The sequence below is a fragment of the Amblyomma maculatum genome, chromosome 2 (genome assembly GCF_055883805.1).
Source record: "Amblyomma maculatum isolate TAMU_Amacu chromosome 2, ASM5588380v1, whole genome shotgun sequence".
NCBI lineage: Eukaryota > Metazoa > Arthropoda > Arachnida > Ixodida > Ixodidae > Amblyomma > Amblyomma maculatum.
The window spans coordinates 151,703,514-151,721,848 of NC_139345.1; the positions used below are offsets into that span (position 1 = coordinate 151,703,514).

Below are 18,335 nucleotides of genomic sequence, written 5' to 3' on the forward strand. Positions count from 1 at the left end.
CTTTACCGTATTGAGGGCAAGACGAGAAAGCAATAATGGTCACCGTCTACCTGCTGACGCTTTGTACACTCTTTCACAAAAATTACCTCCCACAGTAATTAATTTCTTAACTTATGCTCTATTTTCTCACCCATCTTTGTTAGCAAACATTCATAAGCTACCACATTACGTGAACGGTTGCAAAACTTAGATGCAATCAGGGCTTTAACCAAGCCACACGAACATGCCTACTTGGTTTACTGGAGCAGAATTCACTCGCGATAAAGAGGTCCAGGTGAGGTCCATTCCAACCAAACATCCATTTCGCTTTTCAGGGTTGAAAGAGAAAGCATTGTTGGTTGCAGTCTGCCTGCACTCCTTTTGAATCCCTTTTCGCGCAAATCCCTCACTCAGTAACTGATTCTTTTTCCCCTTTTACCATACTCATCTCTAATAGCAAATATTCATACGCTACAACATTACGTGAAGAGCCGGTCAACAAAGATGCAATCCGTGCTTTAGCCATGCTGCACGAACCTGTGTACTTCATGATTTTGATTAGCATTATGTCAAGATCTAAGGGTCCCTACGATTTTCATTCCAGCCTAACAATCATTACACGTTTCAATGTTGGACGAGAAAGTAGGATTGGCTCCAGCCTGCCTGCTCTCGCTTTTAAATTCTTTGAATTCCCTTTCGCGCACTTTCCTCACTCAATAAGAAATTACCTAAATTTAAAGCAGTAGCTTCCCTAGTAGAGGTCTCAGGCTTTTTTCGGCGTGCGCTGCCCATGATATTCAAGGCTTAGCCAAGCTCAAACCTCCAGTTTATTAGTCTGGAGGACCCCTGGATTGTTAATGCTCGGACCAATGTTCAAGCCATGACATCAGTTAAGGTCAATGTGAAAGATAAAGGTTATATGAAGGTCAAGTCGAGGACGTCAAGGCCGTTTCAAACGCAACCAAAACTTGTTCACCTTCTGAGGTGATGAGGACCCGAAACGCGGCGTTTACATGATAGGGCATGAATCATATCATCCTATACCGAGTACATCACAGAAGGAGCGCCGACGTTCCTAGGATTATATCACATGTGATGCTCACGCGCTAGGCTGGAACATTTCGGCCTACGTAACAAATACGTAACGGATATAGCGCTGGTGCTCTTGGCATGAAATCGACATTTGGAGTTAGCGTCCTAGGTAGTGGCTTCAAGACATGAGTGGCGGCGAGCCTACGCACGACGTCCACATGTGGCGTTCAATTTGTAGATTTGCAAATGCCACAGAAACACTCAACCAACAGCACAATAAAATTTTTCCGGGCTAAATCGTCCTGAAGCTACCGCTTCTAAGTCGGTTTAACCAAAGCTAAACCACCGTTAGGTTTTTCCTTTTCCTTCCCTATATCTGTATTAACAAACATTCATATGCGCTACAATACGCGGGGGTCACTCAACATAGATGTAATCAGTGCTTGAACCAAACCGCACGACTTGATCTATGGGAGTAGCACTCAGTGTGCATTATAAAGGTCCTCGTGATTAAAATTCCAACCTAACATCAAATATGCTTTTCAGAATTGGACGAGAAAGCATTAATGGTTCCAGTCTGTCTGCCCTCATTTTCTATCCCCTCTCCTGCTTCTTCCTTCACTAAATGAATAATTCCTAAAGTTTCCTTTATTTTCTCACACATTTTTTATTAGCAACCATGCACATATTACCACATTCCGTGAAGGTTCGCTCACCATGAGTATCATCTGTGCTATAGCCAAGCCGCACGAACGTGCATACGCGGTCTATTTGACTAGCAGGTCTCACCTGGGCCTATGGGAGCCGGTGAGTTAAATTCGAACCTAAATGACTCTTTTCGGGAAATAAGGCTTAGTTGGCAGCTACTGCCTTCGGGTTATTTTCATTGGACCTGGTCAGGTCATGAATTAGCCGGCCAATCAATACCGGGCAATGTTACCTGATAATTACCACTTTTAGTTTTTATGCCGGTGATTTCTTGATGCCACAGCCACCAGCTTTTCTGTACACCTGAGCCATGGACGGTATCGTTCAAATTTTAAGTCTGCTGCAAACTATAGGTGTTTACAAAAACGAGATGTATCGCCAGATGTTTGCAGGCTATTACGATACGCTGGTATGATATTCGTGGCAGATTTTTCGGGAGTTTAGTCGCGCAAAAACGTAATGGGAATATTATTTAGGCGGCGGGCTTCTATATGTCGGCAGACAGAGTCTCTATATGTGCGTTTTTCTACATATGTAACATTACACTACCACAAAAAAATTTCCGGTTTCCAGATCTTGATTGTTTACTTAATAATTTACTTATTTTGTCCTCAGAGTGTCAGAGAATTACAGAGGGGGACCAGGGATACATAAGGTGCAATACATACATTATTAACAAAGGAACAAAACGGAGACAGAGGAACACGAAAATAGGGGCAAATAGACAGGAAAACAATACTATAAGAATGGAGTAGGAAATATTTAAAATTTAGTTTTGAGCAATAAAGGGCAAATATCTACACAGTCACAGCATACATACATTGAGAAAAAAGCAATTGTTTTGTGAGACGCATTGTTATTTGTAATACAAGTCATGCCATTAAGAAACAAATTCTAGCTGAAACAAGTTCTGGATATGAATGAGTCATGAAAACATATTGTGTGGAACAATCTCACTTGTCAGACAACTTTACTGTAGTAATATGTTTGTTTTTTCACATAGCCGTTGTGATAAAGTTTATTAAAAGTATACTGCTGCTACTGACATGTGGTGACATAGAAGTGGAAAGGAATTCTTTTTACACAGCATAATTGGTTTTAGCTTGGAAATTTAAAATGAAAGGCTCGGTTGTGTACAAATACCAAATCGGAAACAAATAAATAAATGCTGGGGCTCCAAACAGATTCTGGGAACTCTACTTTAGAGCGTACCTGTGGTTTGTAAAGCAATATCGAGCAATTAGGCAATCGGCTGATTGGGACGAGAGAAATTTCTTCGATAACGCCCAAGGATCCGGTTATCGGTAATTATGGTATTGTCAAAGTGGGTTTTCCAAGACAGGATAGGGGAAACGTAAACAACAAGGTACAAAGAGGATAGTCTTAAGAGAAACGTTGCTAATGAGATAATGACCAGGTGTATTTGAACCACAATCAATGTACGCGTATTTTCACCTAAATTATTTTGTTTCAGATATCATTTGTTACACTTATACAGAACTTTGTTAAAGCTAGACTAAATTCAAGAGACATCGTTATCTTCATTAATTCCGTATAAATTACACAGACATGAGAAAATGTCTAACTCAAGAAGAAATCTTATCCGGCAGGTAAATTACATAGAAAAAAAAAGGATGTGCCTGAGAACGAAACCCTGACGCAAGCCATAACAGGTAAAGAATGTGAAAGAATGTTTGCCGTTACGTATTGGGAGCAGTTAGAAAGAAAACAGTACATGCATACAAATACATTAGGATCTATGGTAAGTGCGCCTAATATAATGATACGAATTTCGCGAGAGACCTTGTCAAAGACATTGAACAATAATTCTGCAACGTTCATCAGACCTTCGACCAAGAATGCAATAAAGGGCATGCACAAACATTGTTTGATGTGGTTTGGTTTGTAGGGTTTTACTGTCAGTGGCTAAGAGTATCGGAGTCGTCGTAGTAAAGGGCTCTAGAAATTTCGGTCACCTGGAGTTCTTTGACGTGGACTGACATCATACAGCACACGGATGCCACTCCGTTTCGCCTCCATCGAAACGCAGCCGCTGGCAGTCGGGTTGCAACTAGGGCACTCCGGTGCAGTAGCCGGGCGTATAAACCACTGCTCTACCACGGTGGGGCCTCAGTACTCGTCTGTGATGAGAAATAATTTTGGTTATACAATAGAAAGGAATTAAGATGAGGATTTATGACATTTTTCTTACTTTTTCACGGAATAATATTGACCGATATAAGCCAAAACATGTCGGGACAATGCTTAGTTCCAGACTGATGCAAGGGGCAATATGGCGTGGCATAACACCCGCTGATTAGTTGCCGTCCTTCGTGGACCGCTTCTCAGTTGGCATTTAAGCATTGTGGGGACGTCTGTCTTCTGAGCAGACAATTCGTCGCCGGGCAGTTTGAGGGACGATTGAACTCCGTCTCTAAGGATAGGCGCAGCCACGTCAACGGTACGCATGTGTTGCTCCCATGCACTTCGCTACACGCTTATTCACGACTGTCTTAATTTATCTTTATTATTAAGGCGAAAGCCTTTAATGGCGCATGCTGTCGTGGACAAAGTGTGTCCCGCTTTAGCGGCGTTCTGTTTGGCCGAGGCGGGTTGCATCCCTGCCATCGGCAATGCCACACTTGAACGCGTGTCAAGGAACGCCATGCGGCAGGAGCGATGGTGTAACGTCAAAACTTACACTTGCCGCAGAAAGTGTGATAGATACTGCGCCTTTCTTTTCCTATAAAACGATTGTAATTATATGTAGCCCTGCAACGAATGCCGACAACAAACTAACGATGGGAGCAAATGATAAGAGAGGAAGAGTAGGCCTTCGTCATTTTCCTCTTAAGAGACATTTAAGAGCCCCTCTAATTTTTTTCGCACATTATTTCACAGTCATAAGCTACCACGACATGTGAAGAACTAGATATAAAGCACTGCTTTAGCCATGTCGCCAGAGCATCTCGGGACCTTCTGCTCTCGCAACAGTAGCTCTCTGACTTCTTATCGCAGAATTGTCCTCAAGTTGAGCAATCAGCAATCCTAATAACATGCTTTCAAGCTATCCAACCTCCGGGCTCTTCTCTTGGCAGCCGGGTTGCGGTTCCGCCGTCCTTCCTTGTCGCTACACGGCTCAGTCCACTAAGCCACTGCCGCTCTCATGCGGTCATCTTTCTCTATGTTCGTTTTTCAGTGACATGAGAAACAACATTTTATAACAACAACATGACTTTTATTCTCCAACTGCACACAAAGACGCACTGGCCTGAGAGCGTCGAAAACGATCCCCGCACTGCTCCAGATGTCGGCTTTGTAACCCTGAAGGAAGCGTCCCCTTCGCGTGCCAACCCACCGACCACACAACACACAACACAGGCGCACACAGCCTTTTCCCGCGGAGACAAATGGGCGTTTCCGGTCCGTATACATCCCTCCACCGGAGTCAGTAGGATGGCCCAGATGTTTAGCCGTGAAGACGACGATAGTGAAAGCAGCACACGGAATATTCAACACCCCCCTCTAAACGCGGAAAGGCTTCGATCTGCCCACTTGACCGTCTACTAGTCTGGGTATCATTTACAGTGCTGTCACTTCCCACGGATGGCATGTGCCTTGTCAGGCTGACTACTCCAAAATGAAACCTAACTTGTGAAGAGGCAATAAGCGCAGGCCACTAAATTCAGCTGCTGAATACAGGTAAAATAGTTGAGGGGCTCTATTCAGATTAACGGGGGGGATATCGTGCTAGAAAAACTGGCCACCCTGTATACGCAGTGCCTGGTGTCATCGACGGTACCGGAACCATGGAAGAATGCAAACATTATCCTCATTCACAAGAAAGGGGACTCTAAGGACCTTAAGAATTACAGACCAATCAGCTTACTGCCTGTTACGTATAAGGTATTTACTAAGGTAATCGCTAATAGAATCAGGACAACCTTAGACTGCAATCAAGCAAAGGATCAAGCAGGGTTTCGGAAACGGTACTCTACTATCGATCATATCCATACCATCAATCAGGTGATAGAAAAATGTTCGGAATATAACCAGCCCTTATACATAGTATTCATTGATTACGAAAAAGCATTTGACTCAGTTGAAACCTCGGCGGTGATGCAGGCATTGCGAAATCAGGGGGTAGACGAGCCGTACGTGAAAGTGCTGGAAGATATATATAGTGGCTGCACAGCAACCATAGTTCTGCATAAAGAAAGTAACAAAATTCCCATAAAGAAAGGTGTTAGGCAAGGAGACACAATCTCCCCAGTACTATTCACAGCTTGTTTAGAGGAAGTATTCAGAGACTTGGAATGGGAGCAGTTAGGAATAAGGGTAGATGGAGAATACCTCAGTAATCTGCGATTTGCTGATGACATTGCCTTGCTAAGCAACTCGGGGGATGAACTGCAAATAATGATTGATGACCTAGACAGGAAAAGTAGAAAGATAGGCTTGAAAATCATGCAGAAGACTAAGGTAATGTTCAACAGCCTCGGGAAGGAACAGCAGTTTACATTAGGTAGCGAAAGACTGGAAGTAGTAGGCGAATATGTCTACTTAGGACAGGTAGTAACCGCAGATCCGGACCACGAAAAGGAAATAACAAGAAGAATACGATTGGGATGGAGCGCATTTGGCAAGCACTCGCAGATTATGACTAGCAGCTTACCGGTATCGCTCAAGAGGAAAGTATACAACAGTTGCATCTTGCCTGTACTCACATATGGGGCTGAAACGTGGAGGCTAACCAAGAGACCCTACTGAAAAAATTGTATGTGAGCTGTACAAGAAAGTGTGAGAGCGAATGAGAATGTATAAGAATATGTGAGTTCTTGGTAGATTAAACGTGGATTTATGAGAGCACGTAGAGCCACTGTGCAGGAACGCATGAGATTGTACAAGTTCTTGTGAGTTTGAATGAGCCCATGAGCGAGCTCACAGAAGCACGCACAGCCACTGTGCAAGATTGAATGAGAATGAGCTGGTCACGTATTTGTGCGAGCTTGTAGAAGCACATGGAGCCAGTGCGTGAACAGATGCTCTAAGAGAGCATGCAAACTACGTGGCCATGTACATGCTTGCATGCTAAAAAATTAGTCGTTGAGACTGTGTAGGTCCTTCCAATATGAAAGAGGTCAAAGTTAGAGCTTTCATATAATGATTACTTCATGATTATTTGCGACAGGTACACTTTTTCATATTTCACAATTTTGGTCTTGGCTTGCAGCACATTTTCAACATTAGTAGAAAAGTGCTTGCTTCCATTCATTATGAAGAAATCTTTATATGACAACATGCACGCTGAGCAACAACTACTCGACATATCAAGCTTACTGTAAAGCAATGTCAAAAGCGAGATACTTCAACTAGATCTAATACCATCATTTGCTTCTCTTTCAACCGTTCGTTTCTGAAAGTTGGACGCAGCCATAGATGCACGACAAAGGCTGTGTGCACAACATTGATGTGTTGCCTGCCAAGCAGATGACGGTCAAACTGGCGATCAAAATCTCCCTTACATTGTGTTTTGCATATGAATGGAGATAACTCACTATAACTGCACACTATTACCACCATTAGGCATCACAAGTTTGTATGAAGAACTGGCTTGTAGTTTCATCTGTAAGGAAAAGTAAATGTGATAGCAGAAATGTGAAAGCCAACTCCAGTACTAAACTTCACGAGCTCATATTCACTTGTAAAGACCACAGAAAGACAATTCTCAAACGACTGAACAGCACTAACAGATGGGATGGGAGAGAAGATGACAACAATTCTGCTTCTTTATCTCCCTTACTATCTTAGAGCACTGTTCACTTAATCGACTCATTATAACCAACCAGCCTGACTCTCTTTTTCAGCACAAGGATAGGCTGAGCAAAACAGCTCCTACAGCCTTTTGAGTTTTGACTTGCACATCTACACCTATATACACCATTTCTAAGTTTCCTGAGACTATAGCAAAAATTTGCTGAACTGCACTACTCTGAATTGAAGCTTTCTGCTGCGTAATGACACTTGCAAATGTTGTCCGTCTCAATGTCAAACAAAAAGAAAAAAAAGAAAGGATTGAATCGGTGATCTTAGACTAATGAAGAGATACACAAATCCTAGTACTTTATGAGAGGTGATACCAACAGTATGTGTTGCATCTTGAAGCTATGCACACTATACACATATATGCTGAATCATCATATTGAAAGGAAATGTATTTTATTTGGCATATTTTTCAGTGTAACTGTAGGCTGCGTCACGCGAGAGGCATTGAGGAAAGCTGCATGTGCAACTCCACGAATATATGTTGTGCAGTTTCCACCAGCAGTGCATAATCATTATGCTGCATGAAAAGAGCAGCTTGACTGCTTTAGCTTCTTTACTGTATGCTGTAGGCCACAGAGATAAGTTGAAATACTTGTATGGTCAGTTTCTTAATTGAAGTAAAGAGCGTGCAAACACCCCACACTGCCTTCACTTGAAGCTTGACCGGTAAGCTATTTTTGCATATCGCATATCTTTCCTGATTGAGAGTTCAGGCTTTCACCCCACTGTCCTTGCTTTTGCTATAAGCTACAGGCATTCAAAAATTTCGTCACCATTTAAGAGTTAAACACTGAAGTAGTGAGGCACATATCACACAAGAAATTATCGCTCTCAGGTGACCAGTTCGAGCTGACAGCCATAGATGTGGCGCCCATAAAGGAAAAGCGGGCGAGCCGAATTGGGCTCGCCCACTGTTTTTTATGAGCGAGCACAATTAATTCAGCATCTTCTGTTTCCAAACAAATCACTTGATCTGTAAAACGCCGTATAGTCTTTCAATATTAACAAACAAACAATTGCCACTGTAACTGTTTATGAACAGGAGTTTTCGCAAGGAACTTGGCAATGAATTTGGGCCAAAGCTCCGATTCGCCGAACCACAGACCGCGGTCAACCTAACGTCCATGACAAGCAAAGCACGCAGTTTGTCCAGCATCGCGAGAAAAGAAGCGAAACTCACGGTGGTCTTTCGCTAGCACTGCTAATTTTTGAATGTACAAACTACAGGCGCGTACACACGACAAACATGCAGCGTTAGCGCGTAGACGCCCGACATCGTGCTTGCCACTGTTCGGCGAGCAGCAAAGTCGTTAGGTCAGCGACTTCCGAAACCGAAACAAGTCGGAACCAGACGAGGCAGCCGAAGCGGATCGAAGTGCTAGCCGTAGCCATTATGAGTTGGTGGCGTCGCGCCTTTTTCTCTTGTGTGTTGTTGGGGGCCTTGCTGCTGGCGGCTCTTTATTTCGAGATATACGAGGCACAGAGCGCAACAAAATAGCTCGTGCGATGTGCAGAAGCGTGGTAAGGTTGTGTGCATACCTGTGCAAAAAGTGTGCTCGCGTGCCCGACAGGTAGTGCGTTTCCTTTGTGCGCTCTCACTGCAAACACTACGCTGACGACGGGACTATTGGAGGGCGGCCACCACTCGGCATACATTTGACATCTCGGAGGTAAGTTAATTTCCATCTTCCCTGTACATTCTCCTAAAAGCTTTGCGCAGAACTGATGATGCATGCCAACACAGCGCTAGTTCGTAAACATCAAGAGGCGCATGTCATTATAACATACGGTAGTTTGCTTTTGACGAGGGAAGGGTGAATGCGTTTGCAGTGTCTAGGAAAAGAGACAGTTAGTGCCAGGGGCTGCACGCTCAGAGTAGAATATGCCGTACAAATCATCACTCGTAAGACCATTGCGGGGTGCACGATGCTGGCGCCTACTGCAATTCAGCCTTCGGCAAGAATTTAGAATGGGCCAGTTCCAAGTGCCTCGACCCGGGCCTTATGTTGCGCTGCAGTTGAAGATCCGGCGCTTGTGCAGTTGCAACTACACGGATTGAATAAGTGGTAAAACCTACCTGCGTTACAACAGGGCTAGATCATTATTCTTATGTTCCATAAATATTGCGGATGACGAGATATGGAGCCGGCGAACATGCGACGGCAGTATGATTCAGCAGCAACCGTACTTAAACTCCATTGTCGAGCCTTGGGTAGCAGAAGGGGGAAAAAAAAAGTTTTGAGCTATTTTGAATTTTTTCGCCTGTATTGGGCTTGATATTTTCTTTTTCATACTTTGGTCGTGACTGAAGTAATCCCCAAAAACTACTAAGCGCATATAAATGACAGACACCAAACTCAGACCTTCAGTCCAGAAATGTCAGTAAGGTGTAAAGGTAATTATGCATTCAACAGTACGAATAGTATTGATTTTCTTGTTTAATTATTTACAAATGAAGCGAAAAAAATCTTAGTGCTGAGATGCCCCATTTTCATCTTCTCTAATATGAAATGTGAATCAAAATGTGCAGTTTTTCTGTACTCAGTATACCACTGATTCATCAGAGATGTGAGAATATGAAATTCATGCAAGTTTCAAAATGAAGAGTGCATGCAGAATTCCAAGCAAAGCAAGCCTTTGCTTAAAGTATCATTCAGTTGTGGTGTTTTTGTTTAAATTTATGCATGTTTTGTAGAAGCAACGGTAGATGTTGATATGGAATTAGTGTTGTGTCTGGATCTAGATTATGAATGGCTACCACATTTATGAATTGCTTGGTTGCCACATGTACTTCCAGACATTGTTTGAACAGTCACATCACATTCTGCATTTGGCTTCTTTTTACTTTTTTTGCATGGAACTGTTTCCACTTTAGAGTGTGTAGCCTTTCACAATTCATAATTGATCGGTTGAGCATGTTTTGGCATGATAAAAGGTTTGGAAGTTCGAGAGCATTGGCCCTTCATGATGCACAAGGGGCAGACTGCTTACTGCACTGGTACCACTATCTTCCGAGATTCCTAGATATCACTCATATTTCTATACAGAATACATGTTTTCAGAAATCCATATTTCTTGTCTGACTCTGCACATTCTTCAGTTGACATAATGGGAGCTAGGGACGAACTTTTGCCTTTCTTGGTGCACTGCTCCTATTTCATTTAAAGAGCCGCCACATTTTCTGTAACCCGATTTGGGGTGCAAACACTGCATGTTCATAGGGTGGTCAGGGAGCAAACTTGGTGGCCCTGTGAAGGCCATGAACAATATGCTGATGATAGGCTGCCTTTAGACTGACTGGCTTGCATTTCTCGGTGTGTTTTGTATGTGCGAGGGTTCCATAAGCTGCCACATATATTGCTTTGATTTGATGTTGAGGTGACTGGCATGATTAAAAAGTAAATGTGATGATCGAAGTCTTCAGAACATTCAGAACATGCTGGGATTGTACTCCTGGCTTAAGTTGTAGACATTGTTTGCTGGTTATACCTTTGAGAGGAAATCTAGTAGATAAAGCTATGGGCAGAGTGCTTGCTTGGTATTCCAACCTAACCACCCAAATGTCACTGTTTACTGGAAACAGATTGTTCAAGCTTCCAGCCTTCCACTTGTTTACTCGTACATTGCAGTGAAGTGCATTTACGCCTTGGCACATGGCAGGCTCAGGGGCTCGTTCATCGCCACTGTACTAGGTTACACCTCCAGTTGACTCGAAATGCCTTTTGCCATTGCCATGAAATAGTGTTTAAAAGAAGGTTCGATGACAGAAATACTGTTTGCTCTCTTAGTAGGTAAAGAAGAGTTAGCATAACATTTCTTTCGAGTTACATTACCTGGCATCTCTAGATGCGCGTTGTGCCTGCTATGGGCACTGAATTCTTGGTGTGAGATAAGAGGTTCCTGCAGAATCGCAGACTTTTATAATGCTACTTAAATTATGAGCAGATCGAGGTGATAGATGACAAGACTTTACTAATAGTCAATTCCAATCACAGGGTTTAGTGACTTACAGAACATTATTTTCTGCTCTTTTTGGAGTAACTGTATTCCAAATGCAGATCCGGAACACAGGTCCCATCTTCCCAATGCAGATGGGGAGCGATTGCTGAGCCAAGATCGGTCCCTGGAGCAGTGGATTGCTCTTCCGAAATCAACAGAACCGGCTAGAAGTTTGCTTGAGTATTTGTTCAGCTGCACCTTCTATTTCCAGTAGCATGCTCTGCTGTGCTGACTGTGCCCTCTGTGCTCCATAATAGATGATTATTACTTGCCACTGCTATGAATGCAAATTGCTGTCATGAACTAGTGCTTACTCTTGAGGACAGCAAGTCTAAGAGTAGCAGTATTATGCAATAATCTTTTTTAAAGACCTCAGCTCGGAGTGTGACTAGAAGATTTTGTGCGGAAATCAACTTTATGTGCTATTCATGATCTTAAAGCCATTCCTGAACTCTGAAACAGTGAAAATGGTGAACTGCGACTTCCTTTTATTAGAGAATAGTGCCAAAGAAATTTTACCCTGCTTGCCCGCACTCGGCTATACGAAAGAATGGCATAAACTGTTGATGTCAATGCCATCCCAAGAAGCAGCGGGAGAAATGCAGACCTATTACAGGTTTAAAAACAGCTGGCACGTGTAGACGAAGCACGGACTAGCACACAGAATAACAGGCAATTCTTCTGTCAGTTCATGGGCACCACCTACTTGCGCTGGCATGAGTTCCAAATGCAATGGGGACACAATCTGTACTGGATGCAGGTGCTCTTTTGCGGACCAGGCAGACCACTTCACTTCTGGGATTGTAATTCACTGTATGTGCAGAGGAAAAGCAGGTGAACGTGTCTCTGCTGGCATATGTCGCATTGCCTGCTGTCATCCTTTTTACTTTCAATATGTGCTAATGACAGGAATGCTCATAGCACAAGTAGAGTGAAGACACTGATCTGCGCCATTATGGAAATGCCAAGATGTTAGCATGGGCAAACATCTCTTTGCATCACCGCGAAGCTTGCTAAGCCTCAGTTCAATATACGAGCAAGCTAATACAATGCGGGCATATGTCAGAGAGCTCTTTAGCTATGGGCCTACGCAACTGCTGCCATACCTTTAATGAGAACTCTTGACTAAAAAGGCAACATTTTACAAAGAGCAAAGTAAATGATAATGACTTTTTTTTTTCATTTAACAAAGCTGGTGGTCACAGTGAAGAACTCATGCCACGATTGTTAATATGCCTCTACTGCCCCATTTGTAAAGCAAGCATATTGAAATTCTCGAATGAGCATGGTTACAGTCGTGAGCAGCTCTGTTAGATGTATGTCCATAAGGGTGGCATATTGTTTCATTGTTCAAAAGAATTCTAAAGAATAGGTGGTTTGGAACTTAAAGGAGAAAGAACAGAGAAGCTGGCTGTAGAGGCAGAAATACTGCAAATGGTGGGTGGTGGACAGGTGCCAAGCTGTCGGTATCTGCACTTTGCAAGGAGCCTCATGCTACTCATTAGCCGCAGCTTGGCCATACCCAGCTTATATAAGCTTGGCTTGTACAAAACATGCCTGCAAATGTAACCCTCTTCAAGGCTGCCTGCACCCCACTGTGGTGGTTTCAGTGTTTAGGGCATTTGACTAGTGAGCTGGGTGACGCGGGCTCGGTCTGAGCCGGGGTGGTTACATTTCGGTGGTAGCAAAACGCTAAGTCCCCATATGCTGTACAGTGTCAGTGCACATTGAAGAAGTGCAGATAGTCAAAATTATCCAGAGCTACCTACTATTGCTTACCCTCATTGTCTAAGTTTCTTTGGCATGTTGAACCCTGTCATCAAATCAAGGTTGCCTACTGTTAGCGTTAGTAGATGACCTTCGTAATGCCACAAAGTCTGCTCCTCACCACTCTCCGAAATTTTGTTGTTTGCAACTCAACTCAGGTTACTTACAGTTTGATGACCCCTTTTTCTGAAACACTAGCAGTTGACGAACTCACTCCCATGCAGTGAACTCTGAGAAAAGTGCTGATTTAGTCATAAACATTTTTTTTTTCATGAGAATTTGGTCAGTCATATGACCATTGAAAAGTCATCTGTTGATATGTTCATGTAACAAGCTAGGTAGCTTTATAGATGGCTTGGATATGATATCAGAAGTGCTATGATGGTGAGCTATGCTTAGTGTCTGCAATACCTTCATGATGAATGTGGTGAATGCAGATGACATTTTGCTCCACTTTTATTTCACCAGTGGGTGCCTGGTGAGTTGTCAGTGCAAGCTATTGAGTTTTACTTTCTTCATGCAGTTTACAGAGCTGTGGAATCTTGATAATAGCAGAAGTATTATATTTATGGTTCACTAACTACTGTTTTTTTTAAATATAAAATAAGTAAATGCGCAGTCAGCAACCCTGGAGTGCAGCGTGCTATTCACCTGGACACCATAGATATTTTAATCATGCCATACCCCTTTGTTACTTTCAGTTTTCAGTTCTACAAGTCTTGATCACGGTAGCTCATCACTATACTCGGGGATAACTGTGGCTATGCAGCTGAAGTTAGGCAGAAAGGAAGAGGCAACATACCTCTTTCCCCTTGCCATGTAGAGTGGGTTACTTCAGCCCTAGTGACCTTGCATTAACTCTCCAACTTCCTCCCTTCACTTCAGCCCAGTACACTCCTAGCCCAAATAGTGAGCAAACCACTCTTCACGGCAAGGGGACAGAAACTTTTCTCCTTTTCTTTCGTACCTAGACTCGGCTGCATAGCCCCAAAACATTGCCTCCATGTACAGCAAGATTCAATGCCACATTTCTTCTCAGTGTCAGAGCACCCTCTGCTTGCTCTGTACCGCCCTTGCAGCAGCCCAGTGTTTTGTTTACCACAGAAAATCATGTCTGTGCAAGCTGTGTTGGCATGGAGAGCTGCATATCTGAGCCAACTTTCATGCTTTATGATGAGGCTCTCATTGATTGGCTTTAAGTTCCATGAAACGTGGTCATGTGTGTTGATTAGTGTCACATGAAGTAAAATTTCACTGACTAAAATACAATCATAAGGATGTAATTTGGGTGAGTTGGTAAGGTGTCATCTTGAAAGTAGCAGCACGAAAAAACAAGGACGTGAAAAGAAGCAAGCAGATGCTAACTCGCAACTAATGTTTATTGATGCAAATAAGAAATATATAATGCCAAGCAACACTGCAAACCGCTCAGTCACCAATAAGCAGACAGCAAAACATGAATCACTAAAACTTCCGAACGGTTCCATTTGAGTAGATATAGGTAGAGGTCAACTTGGCTGTGCATTGTAAGAATGCACTGGTTGCTTTCAGTTTCTTTCTGCTGTGCACATTCTGGCTGTCATCCATTGCAAATCAGCTGAGAAATCGTTGAAGCTAGACATATTTTACAACTAGGTAATGAATTTGTTAGTGAGCCATCCATCATGTTACCATGCAGTGAGTTGGGTTATCTAGATAGGGAACTGTTCTTAAATTTTAGTGATTCATGTCTTGCTTTTTGCTTATCAGTGATTGAGTGGTTTGCGTTGTTGCTCGTCTTCTCTATATATTTCATGTGTGCTTCAATAAACATTAGTTGTAAGCTAGTGCCCGTATTGTCTCCTTTCATACCCTTGTTTTTTCTTGCTGCTTCTTTCAAGATAAAATACAATCTTTGCTACTTCGGTCATAAAATGAATTTTAATGAAGTTCCACATCTCTTAGAAAAGTAGTATTGTAGTTGCAGGCATGTATTAGGCCCTGCAGTACCAATTAAGGTGCTCGCTCGATGTAAAGCATAAAGAAAGGGAGGGCTTGTCTGATCTCGAACCTAGTGGGAAATGGTGGATTATGGATAGGCTGTTAAAATGCACTTGCAGTTAAGGTCAAGTAAATGCTTTTTTATTTGTAACTAGGGGCACTGTGATGCCTGACTTGCTCTTTTGCCAGGCTGGCGACGAGATGGAGTGAAAGGAGTTATTTTATTTCACTGTTGGTATGTCTCGGGTGATGTCAACATTGTTTCTTCTCTGGCATTGTAGGCAATCGCCCTTCAACTAATTGAATCCCAAAGTGAAATTTTGAATTTAAAAAATAATAATTTAAGATTATTTAGCAGGCAGAGGCAAATTTCATGCAGTGACCTGCACCAGCATGTCGTGCATCATTTCAAGAAAAAAAAAACAGTATTGTGGTGTTCCTACTCTGTGCCTTTATTTCTTGCTCACAAAGCCTCTGCATGTACGTGTTGCACCATATTACGTTTTCACTAATTTCTTGGGTCATGGTACTTTTTACCTTGCAGCAAGTTCCATGTGGCTTCGTAAGCAATGGCTCCTTCAAGCTCTATACCCTTTGCCGGAATTGTGCTGTGCTGTGGTGGGCAAGAAGCAGGACATTGATGTAAGTACTGAAGACATCTTTCAGTATGTGTAGTTTTTTATTTGCCTAACCCACTACTGCATTTGTGACCCCTCATGTTTATTTTGACATTTAGGTTTCTTCAGTGTTTTCTTTGCTTGCTGCCGTTGCTTATTGGCTATGACATTTGGCTGTTGAGTTTGAGAATGCGGAGTGGAATGGTGCCTGTGGCCTGTTGATATAGGCAAAATGCAAATTTGCCTGCCCACATTTGGTGCCACTGCATAGCTTGAAGAACTTTTGTGGAAGAGGGCTCTGGAAATTAACCCAGAGCCCTCCTTCTTGATGTCTCTCATAGCTCATGTTCAGCTTTAGAGTAATAAAAGGACATTGAGGACAAGCTGAAGCTGTCTTTTATTATAAATTACTGCATTCTATCCACTAAAGTGCTACTTACTGAAAATGCGAGCTTACTTTAAGACAGGAAAAGCCAGAAGTTTTGAAACAGATGTCATTACTAGCTGATTTCATAAGTTCTACATGATGCATCCATACTTTATTGGGCACAGGCCCCAGAGGCTGGGCTGGTAAGCCATTCCCTTCAATATGATGATCATGGAGTGTGGTTTACACAGGTCTTTGATATCATTGAGTACGCTTGGTTTTCAGGAACTATTTCAAGGAGCTTTGGAACTCCTGAAATTATTTGCTGCTTAAAATTCTAAAAAAAATTGCATGGTTTTTCTCTAAAAGCAAGCCTACATGAAAACTAAAAGTGCACTTCAGAGGGAACAATCGAAGAGAGCATGAGCCTATATAATATAAACCCAAAGTGACAGCCTGGCATGCGTCTAGACCACGGTTACAGGTGGCTCTCTTTTTCGCAGTTGCCACCTCTCTTGTCCCTATTTAATTTTTCTTTTTTTCAGCATGTTTGTCTTTGTTTTCCTAAATTTCACACATTTATGCAAAACTACTGTGAATAAATTTTTCTCAAATTGGAACTCCTTGAAGACCTTTCTGGAGGGTTATTTTTCTGGTCTTCCTGTCTTCAACTAGACCCGTTGATGGCTGCTTTCTTATAAATCAGCTCTGACAAATTTCCTCTCTAAAAGGCCCCCCTGCACTTTTTTGGTAGCTAAACTGAGTGCGAATATAATTTGTATGTAAAGTGAAAAGAGAAAACAGGGGAGTGTTATTGATAATACTATGCCATATGTAATCATAGACCATGAATGAAGTATGGGGTTTTTCTGGCAGAATATTTCTGCAATGCTTCTCTGCTCAGCGCAAACCCCTTCACTGTGGCGACCAAACCTGTTTTGGGGGCAGAAATAGGTGGCTGCCAGGAGACATTTCTTGTGACAATGACCACATCCATTACCTGCTCCACTCAGTAACAAAATTCATAACCCCCCCCCCCCACTTCCGCCCTTCTGGTTTTCAATAGTGAAGGCATGCTTCTCGTCAGATTCGTGCATAACATGAGGTTTGATACAGAAATATTCAGCATTGCACCCTCTGCCCCAAAGGGAATTGGGAGGATATTTTTGCATGTCTTCAGTGCACAATCATGTAATACATCAGTGACATAGCCTATGTGTTACGTACACATATCTTGTGGAGTTTGTATTCTTTTTTTCCTTGAGAGAGAAGCGCTGCTCAGTCAAAAAGCATGATGCAAGGGAATTTAGAGTGAGCGCCGATTCTGTGCATTTGCTATCTTTTGCTTAGCTTTCATTCTTTTTCTTCCGGTGGTTTAGTGGCGTTGGTGGTATTCGAGCAATGCAAGGACACGGAGTCAAGAGTGTTCTTCTTCACAGTGCGCTGCAGGGATTGTGCATTTGTTTTCCTCATTTTAATGAAAACATGCAAGGATAGTGCATGAGTTACTTGCACACACGCACGCCACACACATGCTGTTTTGCAGTGGCAGAAAAGAAATAACTGTCAAGACTGAGAGCATCTTCTAAGGGCACATAAACGTTGGTGTTTGAAGTTAAGTTGTAAATTCATAAAAGATGTGGCTTAGCTTATGAACCAACAATTTTCCGGCACTATCGTTTCACACAACGGGTTTAACTTAAGGTACAAGGGTGGCCGATCGAGCCCTGTGCTCTAACGTGCTGCGCACAGAAGCAATAAAATCTTGAGCGCTCCCTATACTGCTGCTCAGGTCAAAGCAACCCAAACCTCATTGAAACAAGAGTGACGTGGCTATGTCACTCCTGCATGTCCTGCATGGGCTTTTTTTTTTCATTCTACTGGGAGAGAGTGAGAAAAGGGTTCCCTGGTCTGTGCGGGAAGGACGCAAGGGTGCTGGGATGTTGGTCCTTTAAAATGAGTGGCGGGTGGGAAGGGGGAGTGGAGGTAATGGGAGGGGAGTCTAGCTGTCCTGCGAGCTAAACGCACAGCAGTATGCATGCTTTCTTTTTTTTTATTTA

General features: G+C 42.7%; 1 long non-coding RNA gene across 1 annotated transcript; it reads left to right on the forward strand.

The window, feature by feature from the left end:
- The first annotated feature begins 8,919 nt into the window (after positions 1-8,919).
- LOC146200183 (uncharacterized) lies at positions 8,920-16,315 on the forward strand. The gene is made up of 3 exons (XR_014705201.1): positions 8,920-9,215; positions 11,604-11,724; positions 15,836-16,315. It is a non-coding gene; the product is annotated as an uncharacterized LOC146200183 (long non-coding RNA).
- Positions 16,316-18,335: the final 2,020 nt, after the last annotated feature.